This window comes from Trichosurus vulpecula, chromosome 5, assembly GCF_011100635.1.
Source record: "Trichosurus vulpecula isolate mTriVul1 chromosome 5, mTriVul1.pri, whole genome shotgun sequence".
Classification (NCBI taxonomy): Eukaryota; Metazoa; Chordata; class Mammalia; order Diprotodontia; family Phalangeridae; genus Trichosurus; species Trichosurus vulpecula.
In genome coordinates this window covers 115,836,321-115,860,126 of record NC_050577.1, presented here as the reverse complement: position 1 = coordinate 115,860,126, position 23,806 = coordinate 115,836,321, and positions in this window count along the sequence as shown.

Sequence of the window (23,806 nt, the reverse complement as noted above, 5' to 3'; positions counted from 1 at the left end):
ACCTTGAAGCACAATAAATATGCTATTTATTATTCCCAGAGATTTAATTTCTTCATCTATACAATGACTAGATGGTCTCTGAGCTCCCCTGTCCCTTTAATATACGACTCTATCATTGATGGAAGCTGAAGCCTCCACCAACAGAAAGTAACCTCCTTGGAGCAAGGGACTATTTTTCCTTTTCTTTGCACCTCCTGCACATGCGTGTCAGTGTTCTGCACACAGGAGGTGCTTAATCAATGCTTACTGAATTGAACTGAAAGCAGGTTGACCTAAAACCATGCGCATAGACAGAAGCACAGTAGTATCCTCACAGAGAGCCACTTCTTCCCATGGGTGCATGCACACCCATATTCCTGACTCATTTCTGCAATGTTATTCTTTATCCTTGCTTCCCATATCATTATCCCACCCTACCCCCCAAATCCTGCAATCGGAGAGTTGGCATCTTCCAGCCTTTAGAAGTTGGAAGTCTGAGTTCCAGGATCCATTCAAATCAAATGGAAAGGAAATAATACTGTGAGAATCTTTACTGAGCCCCATTCTGAAAGGTCTTTTGGGCCCAGGCATCATTTGGCCTAAGGCATAAGATGAGGTCCCAGGTCTTCTTGGTAAACTTCAGACTATGCAGACAGCAGTAACTGGTCAGTCAGTGCCATGGTGCTCAGCAGAGGTCAGACAGAGTCAAGAGACACCAGCTCCAGTTTGTTAAAGAGGTAGGGTAGGAGAGGACCGGCAGCCTCAGCCTTCCTGGGCTAGTCAGCCACTCAGGAGGAAAGTTTCCTAGGCCCAGAGGCAACAAACCATAGTTTGCTAAGTTGCTGACTCTCCCAAAATAATCTCTGTTTCAGCACAATGTATAGACCTGCTATCTCGATTTAACTCCTTGGGTACTGGCTGCCAAAACCCTGCCTAGAAACATAAGTCTTACCTGGAAGATAAGTCATTTGATGATGAAGGCCAGGGAAGAGAATTTGAGGGGTGAGAGGGCAAAGGCATGATATGGAGGCATGAGTGTGCACATGTGTGCACATTCACACAAATGTGTATGCATGCACATGTGTGGCTATAACCTTATGGGATCATAGATTAAAAGCTGGAAAGGCCATCAAGAGCTTAGAGGCCATCGAATCTAACTCTCCCTCATCTTACAAATGCAGAAACTGAGATGAGACCAAGAAACAGTAAGGGGATTTGCTGCACAGCTAGGAAGTTTCTAAACAGGATTTGATTTTTGATCTTGTCAGAAAAGAATGAAAAAGGAAGAAAAGGAAGGGGAAGGGAAGGGAAAGAAAAGGATGGGAAGAGAAGGAAAATGAAGGTAAGGGAAGGGAAGGGAAGAGAAGGGAAGGGAAGGGAAGGGAAGGGAAGGGAAGGGAAGGGAAGGGAAGGGAAGGGAAGGGAAGGGAAGGGAAGGGAAGGGAAGGGAAGGGAAGGGAAGGGAAGGGAAGGGAAGGGAAGGGAAGGGAAGGGAAGGGAAGGGAAGGGAAGGGAAGGGAAGGAAGGGAAGGGAAGGGAAGGGAAGGGAAGGGAAGGGAAGGGAAGGGAAGGGAAGGGAAGGGAAGGGAAGGGAAGGGAAGGGAAGGGAACGGAGGAAGAAAGAAAATCAAGATGCTTATGCTTCACCTAAGGAGGAACCCACAGTGACTTCACTTCATCTCAATCATTTCAGTGAACACCAAGCTCTCCTTTAGTTAATATTTCAACATCTAATTAACTAAATTATGCTGGGAAAGAAGAGAGGATCCTTGTCCCGGGTTCATGAGAAAGGGTCCCTTGATCCTTGGAAGAACAATTTTCTTCTCCATTGCACTGTAGACTTGACTCTGATTTCATTGTATAACACATGGTTCCTTGAGCCTCGTCTGATTAACTGAATGGCATTCGTGATCTTGCACCTCCCAGAATGTTCTAGTAAAGGATCTGGCTTTACCTTGGTAAGACTCCAATGCTTTGCCCTCCTTGTTTCCTCTTAGTTATGCTTTCCACATTCTATTGTTCTTGATGGCACCTTGACCAGACCTGATTTTTAGCTCCAAGTGCCCCGCCTTCCCCCTAGCTTCCATCAGTGGTCAGCTGAGTTGGAGGAGATTAGGCACTAAGAGGGAAGCTGAAGGAGCTATGAGCAAAGTCATAATGGGGGAATCAGAGTGGGGTCCCTGTAGAGTGAGCATACTCACATTGACAATTGTTATTGACCTTGGGGAAAAAAGTGGACTATGCTGAGACTGCTGAGCCTCTTTTGAGAGAAAACTATGTTAAGACCTGCATAGAGATCAGCAACTACTGCCATCTTAAGGAGTCCCTTAAAGAATTCCATTCTCTGGTTCAGAAACATTGGCCCATGGGGCAGACCTCAAAAGAACCTGAGGTCATCGGTGATCTGCATTCTTCTCAAATGAGTTCATAACATTAAAAAGATCTGCTTCCATCATTTTTCAGAGTTGGGCAGAAAACAGAGAGTATCTGGCTCTTCTAGAGGACAGGAAACCATTGCTGGGCTAAAGACTAGATCTCAGGAGCTGTGGTTCCCATAGCAGAAAGAGACCCTCTAGACCCAGCTACAGGTCACTTCCAAGGCACAAGAGCCTCAGCTGGGTGGTCACAATGGGTCCCAGTGTGATTGGAAGCTGGGGGCCCGAAGAGCCCCACACCAACAGAAGATGTCATCAGAGATTCCCGGGAGGGTGGGGCCAGCATCAACCTCCCAGGCATAATACACAAGCCTTGTGGGTGGCATAATGTGGTATTCATCTCCCCCACTGTGGAGAGGGGCAACCAGGCTGGAACAATTCGGACTCTGTCAGGGAGTTCAGGCTCTCAGCCTCCCTAATGAAGATGAATGAGAGGGGAGGGGTTGCCCCCTTGCTTCGGCTGCTGCTGCCACAGACACTCTCTGGAGTCTATGTATAAATTATTCATGGCCTGGAGAGACAGTGCCCTGGGAAGGCGCGCTACTTTGAACTCAGTCATAGGCCTGAAAATGGACCTTGGACATCATCATGGCCAACCCCCTCATTTTACAGATGAGGGAACTGAGGCCAAGAAAAGAGACCCAGCTTTGCCCAGGGTCATAGAGCTAGTTATCAGAAAAGACAGGGTGATGATTCACATGAAGTCAGGCTTATTTTTATACCACCACATCGAAAGAATTATACAGTTTAGGATTGAAAGGAAACTTAGGGGACCTCTAGCCCAAGATGTGTAAAAATTTCATAGAGGAGAAAACAATAATGTGGCAGAGAAAGCAATGGAACTGGAGTAACAAAAATGTGGGTTCACTTTTTATCTGTATGACTGTGGGTAACTCCCTAACCCTTCTCTACCTCAGTTTCTCCATCTGAAAGATACTTGATGGCCTCCAGGGTCCCTTTCAATTCTAAATCTACAATCTTGTGAAAGACCTACAAAGGTTAAGCAATGAGAGGGTCTTCCTCTCCCAGTTTGATTTCTTTTTTTTTTTTGAGTTTTTGATTAAAGGGGCCATCCCTTAATTAACTTCTTGAAAAGGCCTATTCACTGAATGAGGGTTACCTAACTCAAAGTGAGAACCTGAAAAGGCCTTAGCCTGAAAGGGTCAGGGTCTCTTTGCATCCTGGGCCATCTCCAGTCATCCTGGTGAATCCCAGATGACTCTGGAGGAGAAAATGAGGCTGGTGACCTTGCACAGTCCTCCCTCCCTCAAATCAAAGTCAACTGCAAGTCATGTCATCATTTCCTTGATGTCATGGTCCTCTTCAAGAATGAAGGACAAATATACAACACAGGTAGGAAGTCTCAGAACCAAAATTCAAACCCAATCTTCAGATGCTAAATCCAGGGAGTTTTCCTCTACACCCAGCTGGGTGGAGAGTAATCATGGTGGCCACAGCCTATCTCATTCTAGACCAAGTATTCTGTGCAGGTAGGGGGGGGAGGGAGGAAAGGCAAAGTTCATACTGCTTTCTCTCTTGCAATGGCTAATCTTTTCCCCATTCTAGCATTCAGGTACATTAATGCTTGGACAAACAGGTTTCTCTGAGGCCAGTTCTCCTTCTTTGACTAAGCCTCAACTCAGGGCTACCTACACAATTAATCTGAGAAGTCAATTGAGTTCCAGGTTCTGGTACAATTTAAGAGATGCAGAGCCTGCCCAACATTCCTGTTTGGTGACTTCACGATGCATGACCACAGCTGCTCCAAGTTGAGCATCATGGCACTTGCTTGGCAGGAAACTAAGAAAGTCTCTCCTAAAGTTGCTGACCAATTAAAAAGGCCACAGGAGGCCCACCCATGTGGTGGCATGTGCACTGACCCAGGCTTCTGGATGATCTCTTCAATGGGCTCCCTCTCAGCACTTACCATATGATCACCCCAGATCATCCTGCGATACGGGAAATAACCTTAATGGTAAAGAGGGGCTTATACAGGATAGAGAGCCAATACTGGGAGCCAAGAGCCAAGAGCACAATACTACAAGCAGGGGCATGTTAGACTCAGCTCTCAAGGCTCTAATCTTCAGTGCAAACATTTATACTTCAGAAATCAGCAAACATTACCCATCAGGGTTTGATTTATTCTTTTGTTGATTATCTGGACTTAAGAAAGTAATTAAGAAAATCTTGAGAATGAAGATTAAACTTAAAAGCGTGTCTTAATTTTCTGGGGAGAGCCGGTTGTTAAACATTTATCAGAATACCTCTGAACAAGGATCTTACTTTCTTTGAAATATAAATTTGGGGGATAAAAGGAGCTGACTGAACCCACAATGCTCTTGTTTGGTTTTTTTGTTTGTTTTATTGTTACCTTTCATTGACGCCACCTTTTTATCAATTTTATTTTTATTGATTATTTTTATTGATACCTTTGTTTCCATTTCCTCGTGACTCTTGCCCCCCCAGCCCCAAGCCTCATTGGTAAGTGTTAAGCAAATCAGCAGAGATCACCTACACAACATTCCACATCCACAGTCCCCCAGTTTTTAATGTGTTTCATCTGATTTCCAAGATCCAGTATTTGTATGATCATTTTTATTGATTCTCTTTGTTTTTACTTCACTTTTGTTTCCAAATACATCCCCCACCCATTACCCAGTGATCCTTCCCTTATACATTAATAGAATTGTTCCCTTGTAACAAAGTTTTGAAAAAGAAAAGGGAAAAAAGGAATTCACAAAGCCAACAACACTGACTACTTTTAACAGTATATGTAGTTTTCTACACATAGTCCCCCATTTCTGCAATGAAGGGAGTGACCTCACCATCATTTTTAAATTAAAGGGTAATTTCTAGACTTGCCTATCAGATGACCATTATTGAGCTTTGAGTTCTTCCTCTCCCTCCCACCCCACCTACTTGTTCATAAGTTACACAATTTGAACTGTAGGCAAAGAACCATATAATAAAATCTATTCTGCTTTCAACTGGTCCTTCATGAGTTGTCACTAACCAGAAAGCAAGAATTTATCTGCAAGCTAATTTCTTATCCTTCCCCCCACTCTATGTCAAAAGCAAGAGAAGTTTAGAAGGATGTGCTCCAAATGGACGTTAAAAGAGCCAAATCTCTTGAACAGAATCAGCACCATCAGTGGTGGCTTTTGGTTGACTTACCTGTCTTTCTGACATGATGTAGAGCTGTTCATGGTCCATAGAGAAGGCCATGTCCCTGAGAACTGGGCCAGGATCCACCACCTGCACTGTCTCATACTGCAGGGCATTCCCCCGGGGCCCGTCCACACGGATCTGCAGAGAAAAGAGGGAGATATGTTACTAATGTGTCAGTTCAGCCAGGAAATGAGATCTCTTGGAGCATTGCAGGCTGCATAGAAGGCCAGCCTAACAAAAAAATAGCAGGGCCAGAGTGAGCACTACATCTAATGTGCTCAGGGATTATTACTAACCGTAATAATAAGAAAATAACAATAAAAATCTCACTTATATAGCGCTTTACTTGGTAAAATGGTTAGAGCATGGGACTTGGAGTGAGAAAGTCATGGGTTTGGATTTTGACTCAGAGGCTAACTAGCTATGTGACTCTGGGCAATCTTCCTTGGTCTGGGTTTTCTATGTCTAAAATGAGGATTGTAAGAATGAACAGCTACTTCACAGAGCTGCTGGAGGTACAAATGAGGTACTGCACATAAAGGGCTTTGCGAGCCTTAAAGTTAAATGTTAGTTTTCATGGCTATTGTTATCATATTTCATCTTTACAATCCTGGGAGGTAGGTAGTACAGATATTTTCATGCCTATTTTGCAGATAAAGAAATAATAGACACTAAATGGACTTGCCCAAGATTAACCAGTTGCTAGTGAGTGGTGGAACTGAGATTCGAATTCAGGTCTTTTGGCTATAAAACCAGTTTCTGTCACTATATCACAACTTGACACTCCAAGTGAATTGTGAAGTCAATGAACAAAACTGAAGCAAATATCCCCCTCCCTGCCCCCCACTAAGATCTCATGTTGGAAAAGACCAAGAAATAGGAAGGGAAATAATCAATGTGGGTTTCTTCCCAGGTGCTACTGATATCTCTATATGTAACCTTGATCCTAATTCTCTCCTGTCTTCCCCAGAAGATTATCTAATTGACAGTTTCTCCCTAGCTGCTGCTTTCTTCTCTGCTGCCTACAAGCATACCTTCCTCCTCCATCCTTAAAAAATACCCTAAAATCCTCCTTAGGTCCGACCACTATTCTTCCCTCTCTCTTCTCTTTTACAGCCAAGCTCCTGGAAAAAAGCCATCTACTCTCAGGGCCACTATAACTCATTCTTTTCTTAACCCCTGCAATTTATCTTCTGCCCTCAAAATTCAACTGAAACTGTCCCCTCCAAAGTTACCAGTGGTCTCTTAATTGCCAATTTTAATGGTGACTTCTTCATCCTCATCCTTCTTGACCTCTTTACAATATCTGATACTTTCAACTACACTCTCCTCCTGTGTGCTTTCTCATGTCTGGGTCTTTGGGATGCTGCTTTTTCTAAGTTCTTAGCTTACTTGTGTTACCGCCTCTCACTCTGTTGACTTATCAAATCCTCCTCGGCTCTGTCCCTGGCTTCTCTTTTCCCTCTTCTCCTTCACATGGTCATCTCATCAGTTCCCATGGGTTCAATTACCATCTCCAAGCAGATGATTCCCAGATCTACATCTGGTCAGTTGGTCAGTTCCCTGCCCATTAGACCCCCAGGTTCTAGTTGGCCATCACAAACGGCTACTTGGACAATTTAAACTGTATGTCCAGTAGGCATCTGAAACTCAACAGGCCCCAAACACAATTTATTATCTTTCTTCCCAAACCTACTGCTCTTCTAAACTTCCCTGTTAGGATCTAGGGCATCCCTACTCTTCTCATCACCCTGGTTTGAAACCTCAATGACATTCTTGACTCCTCTTCCTCATTCACACTAATCCAATTAATCCCTAATTAAGGCCCTCTTCACCTCTCTCCCAGACTACTGTGATAATGTCCCATTTGTTCTCCCTATCTTAAGCCTTTCCCCACTCCAAACCATCCTCCACACAGTGATCAATCTGATTTTCCTTAAGTGAAGGTCTGATCATGTTATTCCCTTCCCCCACTCAATAAACTCTTGTGTTTCTTGGGGGTAGGTGGATAAAAGTTCAAGTAACTCCAGAATGACAAATCCAAAGTGACATCCTTAAATTGTAGTCAGTGGATTTGGTACCAGAACAATTTCAGTTGCATGGCTGGAAACCATCCACGACATAGGTTTCTTCGCTGAAGTGATTCAGCATAGACCAGCCACTTTTTTGGCTAATGAAAGTAGAGCCATATAACACAGATCTATGCATGAGTTTGGGAGTCTCAGAATCAGATCGGAGAAACGTGTTAAGTGGGGGCCTGGAGTTATCTACTCAGAGGCCAGAGAAGATGGAGAGGGCAAAGTACAGGGAAAAGTCAGCTCCAGGTTTGACTCAATCTTCAAGGTTCAGAGGACAAGGAGAAAAAAAAAAGGATTAGTTTCAAGTTATCCCCAAGAGGAGCCCCATTTAGAAGAGCTAGGAGACCTTTGAGGGGACTCAGAACTGACTTACTTGGCAGGGGTTTCTCTGGTTCAAGAATTATTTCAAGCAAACTGTGGTCTTCCCAGGCTAAGCCTCTATGCACATAGAACCTAACCTTTCCCATAAAGAACTCCCTTGATTTGGACATTTATCACCAAGTGCCCTAAATGTAGTTGGCTAGAAATGATGGTAGTTAGAAAATCATAGGCTCATTGATTTAAAGATATAAAGGATCCCAGAGCATTCCACCCATGAATAAGCAGGAAGGAAAATAGATTGTCCCACACTGGATTCTGAACCCGGGGTCATTGTTATGTATCACATTCTTGCATTCCATAAATGGAATTAACTACCCCCTGTAATGTTTCATTTAATATCATGTTTTCTCAGAACCAATTAATATGTTAGATAGGGGTATGCCTGTATCTGGTTCTTTGTAATTTCAGGGGCTTACTGCTATCTTGCCTTAAGTATCTGACTACAGCCCATGAGCATTGGTGGGGGAGCTAAGCATGAGCAATCCTCTTCTTGGCTCCCCTCATTTCTCATAAAAAATAAACAGAATAAAAGGAAGAGAGACACATTCAGCCTCCATCAAATCTCCCTGTTGCCATCAGAGTTCCTGATGATCTCCTTCTTAAACACACTTCCCCATTCCACAAGGAACCTCATCCTGGCCAGGGCCTTTCTTAATCTGAATGAAAATGAGAGCTTGTGTAAAACCAATTGGGATTACCACCCAAGTCTGACCGTGCTCTGATGGCCTTGGCCTCTGGCCCAGCCACACTGCATCCCCAGATTGGAGGCCTGGAGCCATGATGTCAGAACGATATTGAGAGGTCTGGCCTACCTCCAGCCAGCTCCAGGCCTTCAGGCAAAAGCTTCCTTCCCCAGGGAATGCTTCCGGAACTAAACCCCATCAGATGTCCCTTGCTCTGATCCCTAAGGTAAATTAGATTTCATGCCCAAACATTGCTATTTAGCTTTTGCTCCCAGCTCCCCTCCCCCTTAGGGGTGAGGTCAATCGGCTTGAAATAGATTGACACCTAAAAGCACAGAGGTTCATGGACCAAATTTTCACATGAAATACCTAGAGAAGCTGAGATGGGCAAGTCACTACTCTGGCACATGGGGGAAATACGTTTAGCTTTTTCCTAGACATATGTTTCCAGAACTGGAAAAGAGCCTGTTTTACATCAGCATGGTCACTAGAAGAACCCAACAGAGCCAAAGAAAAGGACAAGAACAGATGCTACTGCTCTTTAGGAACTGTGCCACTTTTTCCAACACAAGAAGGCATTCAGGGAGAACGTCAGGGTATGTAGACTGTCCAAAACCCTGTTGCCTTTGGGCATTACTGGATTAGCAGTGATGGAAGAGCTGACCCTGACCCTAGCTAGCATTTGGGGAAGACCAAGACAAGCTATATGGGGTGTGAGTAATCCTGTGCGTGAGTGTTGTGTATAGCCCCAGTAGCCCACTGAGACAGAAGCAGGGGAGTGGGATTGGTGAGGTGGCAAAGTCTGTGACAGCTTGGGGTCTGCTGCTATTGGGTTGGGAGGGAGATGTGCTCAGTCCCTTGAAAAAGTAGTTTTATGGTGATGGAACAGTTCAGCCAAGGCTGGCTATCTGAGTAAGTGAGGTGAGACCCTCCCTATTTGTCTAGGGGTATATCTCAGACAGCCTTAAGATGTTGCACACTAATCCGCTTTCTTTGAAGAATTTCTACTTCTTGAAGTAGAAGATAATCCAAATGGGAGCCTGGAAGCTCCCAGCAAGGCATCTCTGACAGCCAAGCAATGGTGTAGCCATGAGAAGATGGAGTTATAACATGTCCCCGGGAGCTAGAGGAGGACTGTATCGTCAGGGCAGTGGACTTAGGGGCACACATCGCTGAATCACTCCCCAGAGAACAACATAACCGATGTCAGCCAAATGTAGCCTTTTAGGTAGTGGGGAGTGGGAAACAACATGGTTCAAGTAAAAGGAAATTGTGCCTTTAATCTCATAATATCCATGTGGGTCAAAGGGAATCAATCCACTGGCTGGCATACACTAATCATGATAATTCCTTATGCTTACATCATGCTTTGTACATTTCAAAGCACCTTCACCTGTGTGATCTCATTTATTCTTTATTACCATACTATGAAATTGGTAGGAGTCCTATTATTCCAGCTTTATAGATAAGAAAACAGCCACAGAACAATCAAATCCATTGCCTAAAGACATGCAGTAAATTAATAGCAGAATCATGATTAGAACCCTAGTCTCCTGACTCATAGTTCAGAGTTCTAACTGAAGGAAGGAAGGAAGGAAAAAAAGAAGGAAGGAAGAGAGAGAGAAGGAGGCAGGGAGGGAGGAGAGAAAGAGAAAAAGAAGGACGAAAGAAGAAGGAAAGGAAGGAGGAAGGGAAGGAAAGAAATTAGCATTTATTAAGTTCCTACTATGTTCCAGGCCCTGTGATGGGCACTGCAAGTATTTTTTGTTTGAGCTTCACAAATACTGAGAGGTAGTTGCTTTCATAATCCCATTTTAAAGCTGAGAAAACTGAGACAGAAGTCAAATGCCTCCCCCAGAGTCATGTAGCTAGTAAGTGTCTGAGGCTGTATTTGAACTCAGGTCTTCCTCACTCCAGGCCCTGCACTCCATCCACTGCACCAACTAGCTGCCTTCCATCTACCTATGTTCAAAAGACCTTTGACAAGGTTCCAGGCCAAATAAAAAGCTGTCAGCATGGAATACAGAAGAGTGTCATCCCACCCAGGGACATCGTTTACAGATAGGAAAGGGTAAAGAGGAACAGGTACTCTGCGACGACATTATCTGAGTAGAGGAGTGTACGCAGTAGATTCCCAGAGCATCAGGGGCATCTTTATAAGGATCCGAAGCAAAGAGTGTACAGTGAGGACTTTTAAGTTCACAGATGGCTCTAAGCTCTTCAGGGTAGTAGAAAGCCAAGCCAATGGATAAAAGGCAAGGTCTTTTGAGACTGGATGAAGAACAAAAAAGTGGGAAAGGAGTTTGTGGGTAAGTTCACCTGGTGTTGGGGGAACCCCAAACTCTACCAAGCACTGAGCCCTGAGTTATGACTGAGGAAAAGGGGCCCAAGGATTAGTGCTGGCTCTTCCCTGAAGATACTAGTCCCTCAAAGGGCCAGGCCAATGAAACACAGGACAGTCTCAAGTAGGAATCAGTTACCCATGACTGGAGTGCACTTCTTCATCACCCCTGCCTCACAGAATGAATCCCCAGCTTCCGTCAATGGATAGATCAGGTACTGTCTCCTACACAATGTATTTCCTGATTCCCTTCCTCCATCCCCCTCTCCCCCACCTAGTCTCCTACTTCTGCTATTAGTAGCACTCTCTTCCTCTTGAAGTCACTTTATAATTCTTTGTTTGTTGTTTGGATTCACTTACTTGTGTATACAATATTTTAAGATTAAGTGTTAGAGGGGACCTTAGAGATTAGTCTAGATTAATTAGATTAATTTAATGCCCTCAGTTTATGGATGAAGAAACTGAGTCCTGGAGAGACTGAGTAAGTGGCCCAAGATCACAAGGTAGTAAAGGGAACTGAGGTACTCTGACTCCACGTCCAGGGCCATACTGCTTGATCACCCCAGCAGAAAGGAGGCTCCTTTGAGGGCAGAGACTATTATAGTCTTGTCCCCAGATTGGGTATCCCCAGTACCTAGCACAGCATCTGGAACATAGGAGAAGCTTAATACCTGTTGAACTGAATTGAATTTTAACACTCTTTATGGCTCTGGTTGCCAGCCCTCAAGAAATAGAAAATGAAATGAAGGAAGGGCTGCTTGGGTAGTCATAGACAAGATTCTTCAGCTCCGACGGATGAAAGCAAAGATGGTATAAGACTGAGGTCTATAAAACCATGGATGGGACAGAGAGTAGACATTGTCACATGGCCACCAGGAGGGCAGGCAGCTTGCCTCTTTGAAATCTGGTATCTTCCCACTAACACAGACCTCAACTAAATCAAGTCAGGTAGAAAGCATAGACTAGGTGTTTAGTAAATGTTCAATTAAATTGAACACTAGGACCAGAGGGAATTCCTTGAACTTTGAAAGACAGTACATGAATGGAACTCAGAGAACTAAGAGGCAACTGAGGGAAGAGAGGACAGAGAGCTGGCCCCATGACCAGAGAGAAGGCTCTCCATTAGTAGAGGGAGCTTGCTTTGTCTAAGAGTTTCCTTTAAGAGTGAAATATTCACTCCATTCTTTAGCCATATAGTACAAAAAGGTGGCCCAAGCTGAAAATATAAATCAATTCCCAAAGGGTTTGGGTAAACCAAAGCCATAATCAGTTGGAGTAAGCTCTATGAGAGGATGGACTGTTCCACTGTTGGTTTTGTATCTCCTAGGGCCTAGTAAAATGTCTGCCACATAGGAAACACTTAACCGGTGCTCACTGATTGCTTAATTTGTCAATGGTTTAAGAGAAACAAAAATAATGTGGGTCTCTAACCTTTGAAAATGGAAGAAAACCAGGCTTTTCTACAACCTATCCCTCGGTGATTTTTCAAAGTCTGAACATTTATTCATTTATTCACTTACTCATTTGTTCTTTCAGTAAACATTTATTTGGCATCTACTATGTGCCTAGGACTGTCTTTGGGGTCCTCAAGACCCTTATCCTCATGGATTGTAAAATCCGTTTGGAGGGAGTGGGCTAGAGATTGGAATGTTAGGGCGTGTTTGATTAGACTGTCGGATAGCGGGCTGTTTCTTATTTTCTTTCCTTTACAAGCCCCACGTACATATTCTGCACACATATACAGGCAGTTATATCCTACATGCCATTCAATCCTGAAGTCAGCCAGTGTTTAACATATAATCCTCCCCTCCCAAACATGCTACCTTCCCTCTGTTCCTACAGCCATTTCATCTGTAGCCTTCCTTTATCTAGATGGCATATATACATACTCCCAGAGTACACCCACATACCAAACTGCATCCGCCCCCCCCCCCCCCCCCCCCCCCCGTGCATTCTCCTTTCATAACCCATTCAGGAAACACATTTCCCAGCCTGGGATTTCCTTAGACAGCAGAGCCCTAGTTACCTCGAGGCCTTCTGGCTCCCAGCCCATCCACCAGACAGCACTGCCACCTATCTCCATCCCTGGCATGGTGAGTGTCTGGGCTGCCAGGCAGCCTGCTATTAAAAACATCAGCAGGATGGCCCCCACAAAGGTCAGCCATCCAGGGAGCTCCTGGCAGCAGCTTGTTTGTTTATTTGAACATTATCTGGGCCGGGCTGTTTATTTACATCCATTGAAGTATTGAACAATAAATATCGTCTCCCAGTAGCAAACAGATGCTTGCACTCAAGCGTTCTGGCTACCATTAGGCTTGGAATGATCTCCTTAATGAGCAAACAATACTATTAATCTTTAAAGATGCAGGCTCCTCTCTGCCCCCCTTCTCCTCTTTCTTAACTTCCTTCCTCCACTTTCTTTTACTCCCACCCTATGTTGCAGTTCTATCAATGTCTAGCTGGCCAGATTTCTGGCTCCAGCCCACCAAATGAAGCAAAGACCTATCTCATGAGTTCATTGGCTTGGACGACGGTGTTGGCGACAGTAATGAAGAAGCTGAGATGTGAAACTGAGAACTGGAAAGTGTTTTGAGGGGAAGACTGATAGCAGACGACTTAGTGTCAGCCCCAAATTCTCACCCTGAACTCTGAAAACCTAAATACGAAGACAATCTTAGCATTGTACTGGCATTCATCCACTCTACCCCTTCCCTACAGACAGTTTAAAAATTCCTTACTTTCTACCACTACACTCATGCCTACATATGACATTCATAGCAAGACCACTTCTAGTGGGAAGTGGGGTAGAGGATAGGACACCTCATTACATGGGTTGGTGCTTGAATTGCCTGAAATATCCAGAAGTCTTTGAAGTCTAGTCTTCGGGTCTCTCCCTCTTCTGGAAGACCTTAATTGGAACAAGGCTGTGATTTAGTAATTAGGTGGCACAGTAAATAGAGTGTCAGGCCTGGAGTTGGGAAGACTCATCTTCCCTAGTTCAAATCTGACTTCAGACACTTACTGTGTGACCCTGGGTAAGTCACTTAAGCAAACTAGCCTCAGTTTCCTCATCTGTAAAATGAACTGGAGAAGGAAACAGCAAACCACTCCAGTATCTTTGCCAAGAAAACCCCAAATGGGTCATGAAAGGAGTCCATGAATGAAAATGACTATACAACAACAATATGACTTAGCAGATTACTAAAGAGCAACTAGTACTTAGCCAGGTGACCATGAAAGAGTGCTCATGAATAAATGATGACTGCTAAAGCATTGATGAAGTGTCTACCGGGCATACAAATACTAACAAGTAAGAACTGCCTCTTGCCCTCAAAGAGCTTACACTCTGTTGGGGGAACACAAAAGATAAAGGGGAGCTAAAAATGGGGAGGATGGTAGACACACAGGGTCATGGTTTGGAAATGACCAGCGAGTGACATGGAGGCCTGTTAAGGAGAAAAGTCACCTGTTGGAACCAGAGGACCCAGAGGCAGTGTTCACCAATGCATGCATGTAAATTGAGGTTTTGATAAAAAGGGTCGAGATGGAAACCAGGGCTTGTGAGTGGGTCTAGACTCTATTTCTCAGCATTCTTTCTGGGAATTCCACGAAAAAGATAAAACCTCAAGTAGGCTGCTTCAACTCTCTGTGCCTTAACTTCTCTAGGGGAAGAAGAACCCATACCCGACTAGACAGGCTAACCTTGTTTTTGCTACCACTAATCCTCCACTAAGCTGTAAGCAGGACTGGTTAATACTCGGTGAAATAGAGAAGCCAAAATCACCTCCCAGGCCTGTGATACTATTTATACCATTCTGTACCAATCATGGGAGTTGGGGGACTTAAAGCCTCAGTTGCCCCTTATTTAAAAGGCATAACTCGAGGTTTACGGATTCAGCCCTTACAAAAGAGTAGTAGAAGCAGCTCCTGTAGCAGGGCGTAAGGTCCAACCCCTTGACACTAACCTCCGCAGCAGGACAGTAGTCTCAGTTAGAGAAAACTGACCTTCACAGCCTGCAGGCTGGCAGAGAACCTAGGTAGTAAGCAAAGGAAACAAAGTAAGCAAAGATCCCAAGACACAGCCACTGAGGGAGGCTTAGACCAAAGGACCTCTACTCTGGCTGATCTGAGGTATGGGCCTATTAGAGTAAGGAGAACCTTACTGAGGGTGGTCTAGTGCTGTCTCACATCCTGCTGAGAGTCTTTCCCTTACAAGGTTTTTGCCGAGATGGTCTCCTATTCCTCCTTCTGAAGTCAGTAGCAGTCATTATAGCAGATATCTAAAGATTAAGGTCAATAGACCAAGGATGCTTGAACCAAGGTCAAAATCATCCAACAACATCCTGTCATTAACAGGAAGGTGAAAAGGAGGTAAGGCAAGCTGAAGAGTCCGAGGGAGCAAACCGGAATCAAAACTGGAAACTATTCTTCCTTCATCAAGGAGCAGATAGGAAAAAAGAGATGTTGGTTCAGGGTCAAACTGCAATTAGAAGGCCATAGAGAATCCTGCTGGGGTTAGATCAAGGAACAATGAGTTTTGCACTAGAGATTTGCTCTATGGGCAGCCAAGGCCTTAGCCCCGTTCTCCCTTTCAACTGTTCCTCATTTGAACTCCCAGGCTCCAGGCAAGGTCGGCCCTAAGCAACACTATGAATTAAGTAAAATTTGCCTTTGGCAAATTCCTCCGCTCCAACCCCTCACAAGTTAGGTCCTCAGTGATTATTGCCTTCCTGTGGCCCCTGCCTAAGTTTGGAACTGTCCGATTCTTGCCCCACAGAAAGAGCCAGAGTATCTCATTCCCTCAGGACCCAAGATAATCAACTATCTAATCTGACCAACTAATGGATGCAAATGAATGAGGACCAGTGGGGCTCTCAGGTAAATATTTGCATTTTGACTGTAGACATTAGCCCAGACTTCATTGTCTAACTTGTACGTGATCCTAAAGGTTGTGAATTTCAAGCTAAAAAGCATCTTAGGGTATTGGTAGGGGTGGGTAATCTTTTTTTCCTCCTTGCATCCTTAAAATAACCTACCTTTACCTGCACATACAATCCTCTCAATCTTCAGAGACAATGAAGACGAGTTTCCTCAGGGTCCCTTGTGCTCCCTTTAAATCAAAGGGCTGCTGTTCCCTTTGACCAGTTTTTTTTTTTTTTTTCCAGAAAGAAGATGGAAGTTTTGGAAGACAATTCTCTACAATTATGGAATACTACGAGCAGTTGGAAAGTACCTTAGAGGTCATCAATTAAGCAAACAATAAACCCTACTAGAAAGTGTGCCAGGCATTATGCTGAGCGCTGGGAATCCAAAAAAAGAAGCAAAGGACAGCTCTTGCCCTCAAGGAGCTCACAACCTGATGACTCTGATCCAGTGTCTTGCCAATGCCAAAATCTTTTCTATAATATAACTAATGGGGGTGATTCAATCTCTCTCGCTTCCTCAAGAGGCAATCCATTCCATTTCTATACACTGCAAAGGTTTTCTTTACATTGATCCAAAATCAGCCTCAGAACATGTTCTGTTCTCAAGGTCATTGGTTCTAGTTTTGCCCTCTAGAAAATGAGCTTAATTCTTCTTTCACATGATAATTCCTCAAATATCTGAAGATAGCTAAATCTCTTCTTATCTAATAAAGGTCTCTTGTTCCTTGAAGTCATCCTCATACGAAATGGTTTCATACTACCTTGCCAATCTGATCACCACTCATACACTTGAATTTGTCAATATTCTTATTAAAATATAGCACCAAGAAGTAAGGCCAATGTTCTAGGTGTGATCTGATGAGCATGAGTACAATGGTATTATCGCCTTCCTAGTCCAGAAAGATTGTAAAGTGTTTAGCACAGTGCCTGGTACATAGTAGGTGCTTAATAAGCGATTGTTCCCCTTCCCTTCCCTTCTCCAACAAGTCATCGAACAGTTAACAGAAGGAGGTTTCCTTTGTCCTAATGAAGTAAAGGTACCCAACAAGGCTGCAGTGGGACAGCTTCTCTGGACGTGGTCCCTCCTCATCTCCACATGGTCAGTAACATGGAGTATGGTGACGCAAGTGGTCTTCAGAAATCTACCAAGTTCCAAATAATCAACAAACATTTATTAAAGATTTACTATGTATCAGGCATAATAGTAAGCATTGGGAATTTGAAGAATAAGTTAAAAGAATCTCTGCCCTCAAAGAGTTTAAATTCTAATGAAGGAAACCACATGGAAACAAAATGGGTATGTACAAGATATTTATAGAGTAGATGGGAAAGTAACCTTATAGTGGAAAGCACCAGCAGCTGAAGGGACTGGGAAAAATCTCCTGTAGAAGGTAGCACAAGTCTTGAAGGAAGTTAGGAATTCTGAGGAGAGGAGGGAGGAAGTGAGAGCATTCTAGGCATGGAGGCCAGCCAGTGAAAAGGTACAAAGTCAAAGATGGCCTTCTGTGTTTGAGGAAAAGCAATGGAGGCCAGTATGCCTAAATCCTTGAGTTAATGGCGAGTAGTAAATTTTAGAACACTAGGAAGGTTTGGAAGGGATCAAGTTATGAAGAGCTTTAAACACCAAACAAGTAGCAATTTCTTTCCTCCCAGTGAATTCAGAAGAAATCCGTGTCAGGATCCATAGAGGAGCCATGTTTCTTGACCCTCCCAACCATCCTTTGCTGTTCTCCTTTTGCTATTTACTCTAGCTCTTAGCTCAATGCCTGGCACATATTAGGTGGTTAATAAACACTTATTGACTAACTGGCTGATAGCCAATACCTTGAGCTAACTTATACTTCACTGGGGGTTGGCTGGTGCATTTGTCACAAGGCAGGGGACTGGACGAAATGCTCTCTTAAGGTCCCTTTGCCCTCCGACATCTATGATTCACTTATTCCTCTATCTATCGTCACAGTCTTACTGAGATCTGAATCACAGAGGCTGAAGAATCCAGTCAAAGAAAGAAGCAGTTATAGTATCATAAATCTAGAGGTGGAAAGACTTCAAAGAAGACTTTTTTTGTGATAGGACCAGGGCCCACCCTCCAACTTCTGCAAAAAGGATTAGCTTTCCCTAATAAACTTCACTGGTCCCTCCCTCCCTTGCAGCTTTCTGGTCACCTTAGGGTATAAAAAGTTCCCCCCCACCCCCCACCTTCAGAGACAGGCCCTTCCAACTTGGTAGATTTCTGGAGACCACTTGAGTCATGGTATGCCACTTTACTGACCATATGGAGAAGAGGAGGGACCATGTCTGGAGAAGCTGGGCCATGACAGCGTGACTGAATATCTTTACTGTGTTAGGACAAAAGAAACCTCCTTCTGTTAACTGTTCAATGACTTGTGAGAGAAGGGACGGGAAGGGGAACAAGCATTTATTAAGCACCCACTTTGTACCGGGCACTGTGCTAAACACTTTACAAATATTATCTCATTTGATTCTCATAAAAACCCTGGGATATAGGTGCTAGTATGATCACCCCCATTTTATGGTCGAGAAAACTGTAGCAGACAGAGGTTGACTTTTCCAGGGTTACGTAGTAAGTGTCTGAAATCGTGAGTGCCTCATTTTGTCCCAACACTGAACCCGAATTAACAGGGTAGTTGAATTAGGCTCACCCTTAACACTTCTCCTATTACAAATTAGAAAACTAAGGACTAGGTAGTACAGTGAATAGAACGCTAAGCCTGGAGTTAGGAAGACCTGAGCTCAAATCCAAGCTTAGATGCTTACTAGTTGTACGGCCCTGGGCAAGTCACTTAACCCTGTTTGCCTCAGTTTCCTCATCTGTAAAATGAGCTGGAGAAGGAAATGGCAAGCCCCTCTAGTATCTCTACCATGAGAAATGCAAAGAAGAGTCAGACACGACTGAAATGACTCAACAACAACACAGAGACAAAGGGACTGTTCCCAGGTCACACAGAACCAGCCCTAGAAGGCAGGTCTCCTGGACTTCCAGTCCTCTGACACTTTCCATTTCATAGGCTCTGGGATCAAGATCTAAAACTGAAAGGAACCTCACAGGCCTTGTCTTCCTACCCCCTCATTTTGCAGATTGGGAAACTGAGGCCCAGGAGGCCAAATAATTGACTCAAGATAATACAGACAGTGATTGTCAAGGGGTAGGATCTAACTCTTGAACCATTCAACTGCATGAGGGTATACTGCATACCATCAGAGGATCTACGGAACTGAGTTGTCTATCTTCCTGGATTATCACTTCCCCCTTACATACATACCTCTAAAGTATCTTTACACTAAAACATATATGTCCCTTTATAACATATATGTCCTTCATGACACACACACAGGTGCACAAAAAATGCATCTTTCTAGACCTCTGTCCCTACATTTTGTTGTGGTTCAGTTGTTTCAGTTATGTCAAACTCTTCATGACCCCATTTGGGGTTTTCTTGGCAAAGATACTGGAGTGGCTTGCCTTTTCCTTCTCTAGCTCATTTTACAGATGAGAAAACTGAGGCAAACAGGGTTAAATGACTTGCCCAGGGTCATACAACTAGTACATGTCTGAGGCTGAATTTGAACTCAGGTCTTCACTTCACTGCCCCACCTAGCTGCCCCCTTCTCCTCACATACATGTGTATATATTATTTTTCTTCCTGAAAATAGAACTGTGTCATAGCCAAAGATTACTTCTCCACCCCTCAAGTACATAGTGCTTATCATTTAGAGCAAGAATTCAAGGGGATGGAGAGACTGAGTTGTCTGTCCCCTAATAGGGATGTAGAGGGTACTAAGTACAGCCTGGTAACATTGTGCAAAGGATTCTTGAGCACGTGCAAGCATGCACACACACACACACACACACACACACACACACACACAGATACACACACACACAGTGCCTGTCTGATTAATTATTGTTTACCCTTTTGCTTTTCCTATTCCATAGTGTTACTAAACACTGTCAGGGAAATCGGTCCCTCTGTGTTTCCCACTGCTATGTTACTGCTCATACAAAACCCAAAGATGAAGCAGCCCTTAAATGCTTATCTCTAAGCTTCTCAAGGGTTATACCACTCTCTGCATTTCGTGTTCACCTCTGTGAATTAAGGAAGATAGCTTGTGTCCCTCTCTCTCTCCCCCTCCCACCTTTCTTTCTGGGTAGGAAATGGAGAAGATGAAATTGTTAAAATGGGTAAAGTGCTTTGAGCTCCAAAAGGAAAAAAACAAGTTGGCAATAAGAAGGAAGGAAGAGCTTGGATATTGCAATGACAAGCACAAAGGAGGTAGAAGAAAAAGGTCCAGGCCACCTGTGTCAAATCCAAGTGATTGTGTATCAGCTTTTCTAGTTCCCTATTTTTTTAATCCTACCTATCATCAGTATATTTGGTTAGAGCAGAGGGCTAATGAAACCACACTTTCAAATTTGAAACTCAGATGGGTCACAGAGGCAGCCTGATACATTGGACTTGGATTGAGAAGACCTAAGCTGTCAACCCACAAGCTGTGTGTCCTTGGGCAAATCACTTAACCCCTCTGAGTATCAGTTTTACCATCTGTTAAATTTTTTTTAAATGAAGCTGATACTTGCATTGTCACATCACAGCTTGACCCCACAACGGACAAGGGGACTGCTAAGGGCAATGTGATGGAGAACATGATTGAGGTGATTAAAGGAGAGAGCTGAGCTGCAACGTTATTACAGAAACCAAGCCAGGATCTTTTTTTGTGAGCAGTAGGATTCAGTCTGTAACATGGGAAAGGAAAGATCAGGAGTATCACTCGATTTGCCAGGAACCATGGGAGAAAGAACAGAGTTGGGAGGGAGTCTGTAGAGAGGCAGCAGGGTACACACCTATTGAACCAAGGAGAGCTGGGAGCTATGTGCTTTTCAAGACTCCATCATCCATATTGGGCTGATGGGCCTCAGCTGGTACTGACATGCACCATCTACCTCACAGGGTTGTGAGGGCTTGGCTGAGAAAATGGATGTCAAATTTCCTTGTTTACATTTCTAGGTGAAATACAAGTGAAGAGAGTTATCATTAAAGACTGATCCCCCAACCCTAGCCCAGGGCAATTATGTTCTGCCATTGGGCACAAAAAAAAAATTGAGGGTGGGGTAGCCTATTACAGTTCAGGGTTGCTGGCTTCTCTGTCACTGATAATACCTTAGTAGTCATCTTCAAAGGTAAGAAGGACTATGTTACCAAAGAACCTGAACTCTCTAGCTCTTAGGGTCAAGAAATGGCATTAGAATGCCATTTCAAAAAGAATTATCTCCCCATCACCATATAATTCCTATGGAAGAAGAAATGACCTTCATTTATGGAAGAAGGAATATACTTGGTGGAGAGGGTATTTGGTAGAACCAAGATCTAGAAAGAAAGGTGAAGGAGTATTGTCCAGCCTCAGTTTATATGGGGTTGAATACCTGAGAAAGAAATTTAAGGGGAGACAGCATCCCCCATGGATAGGTGTCGGGGGACAGAAAACTGGAGTTCTGTAGCTCCCTTTTGCAGTAGGACACACAGGAGAGACCTTTGGAAGAGAAGATCTTGGTTCCCATCATATGTGAGAATGAACACTGGATTGAGAATTAGGAGAGACCTGGTTTTACACACTACCTCTAATACTTTTTAGCTGTGTTTAGATTCAACTTCTGTGAGTCACTTAACATCTGAGTCTCAGTTTCCCCATCTATAAAATGGGGATAATAATACCTGCAGTACTTAATTACTTGGGTTGTTCTGAGGTAATGAGATAATGTATTTAAAATGTAAAGTACTTTGGAAATCTTAGGACACAATCTAAATATTAGTAATTATCATCATCATTGCTATTATTTACAAATGTGCCACCTGATTCTCCATTCTAGCAACAGAGATTCTCTGAGATCTCAAAATTACTTTTTTTTCCAATTAAAAAAAAAACATAGTGTAGGAAACCCTGAAGTTGATTTAACCTGGGAGTGATTCATAGGGCTAGAAACTGTATGGAGAAAGAAGAATCAATCTGGCTCATATGGTTTGACTGAGAAACAAGTGGAAATGGAATTAACCACAATTCAGCCTTAGGTGACCTAAAAGGGAGGGAGAGGTATCTCTGAGGGCCTACTGGTGCAGATTCATGAGCTGACAGGAGGAAACAGAAGCAAAATCAGAGACAGTTTCCTAAAGAAGATCCAATATAGTCTGAGAGAGAGAGAGAGAGAGAGAGAGAGAGAGAGAGAGAGGGAGAGAGAGAGGAAGACAGAGAGAGAGAGAGAGAATGTCTTCATCCAGCCAGGGAGCCAGATAGGTAATTTCTTATCCCACCTATTTTCCCTGCAGCTCCCTCCCTCCACTCACTATTCAACACACAGACTGCATCAGTGTACTCTTCTCACAACAGGGAGAGAATATTACCTGCCCCCCACCCTAATTCACAAGGCTATTGTCATGATGAATGAATTAATATCTTAAAAACATTTTGAGCCCCTTAGACAAATGTGCCATGTGAATACTAGGTGCTGCTATCTAGTCAGCATTTCTCTTGTGCTGGAAATGAAGCCCGCTCCGGAGTAGGACCCAGCATCTGCTTAACAGCTGTATAGGAAGAAGGAAGGAAGTAGCAACTAGTTGAAACTATAAGTTAGGTAGGGAAATGAAGGAAGCGAAATGCAGTAATTCAAATTGAATGAAGGCTGGAGACAGAGAGACTCTTACATTATGTGTTGGGGCCCATTTGCACATTTCCGGCTTAGGACGGTCAGGTGTAGACCTGAAACCAGGAACCTTCACCACCAGAGCAGTCACGAAGCCAACATGAAGCTCAGATGTTCTTGGAGCCAGGAGCTCACTAATCTCAAAGCATTATATAAATGCTATTATTATGGCCCTAGTCACGCCCTCATTTCACTTCCACTCAACATTTTACACTCTTTAACCATGCAACTATTTTCTAACATATATAGAGCCGTGATTTTCCTCTTTGTTTCAAACATGTTTTGTCTTCATGACCAGATTGCAAGCACCTTGAGGGAGAAGGGACCTTTTGCATGCCCCACAGTGTCTAGAAAAGCATTATTCACATCAGGTGTGGTTAATAAATGCACAATGAGCCAATGGAATGGGCAGCTGGATGTCAATAGCAAAAAGGAACCCATCGACTCTGGGTCCCAGAAGTAGGACTAGACCCTGTAAACACCAAAGGGTAGAACAAATGAACCATAATGGAGTGAATCCCTTGTCCTTAGAGGTGCTTGGCCAAAGACAAGATGACCACTTGTAGACAGGCTATTCCAACCCTACTTTCAGCTTAGCTATCCACCCTTTAATCTTCATGCTCTGAATCTCTCCTGGGCTTCCATGTCTTTTAAGTGCCTAGCTTCACACCTATTCTGCACAGGACTATGATTTCTTTCTTTCACCATTGGAGGCACTGACATTAGCTGGAGCAGTAGGGTTCCCAATCAGATGCCTTCTCCCAGGATACTCCTCCAGGCCCTTTACTCGGTACCCTGCTCAGCTCCACAGAATTTCTGAGCAGCCGTTCCCCCCTTGGCACTGCTTGGACAATTTTCCTGACGAGTAAATAAACTAGGGAGCATCAGGCAAGTGTACATTATATTGACATCTGCTCCTGATGAGCTGTGTTCTGGTCCCCTGCAGCCCCAATCAAACTGCTCGTGCATCAGCCCTTTAATGGCGAGTGAAAGGCAGTATCTGGAGCAGCTGTGTGTGTAAAGGAAAAGCCTGTATTTGTTTAGTGTAAAGAACTCCGATGTGGGCTTTGGAGAAGGTGAAGAATTGAGCCTCCAAAACAA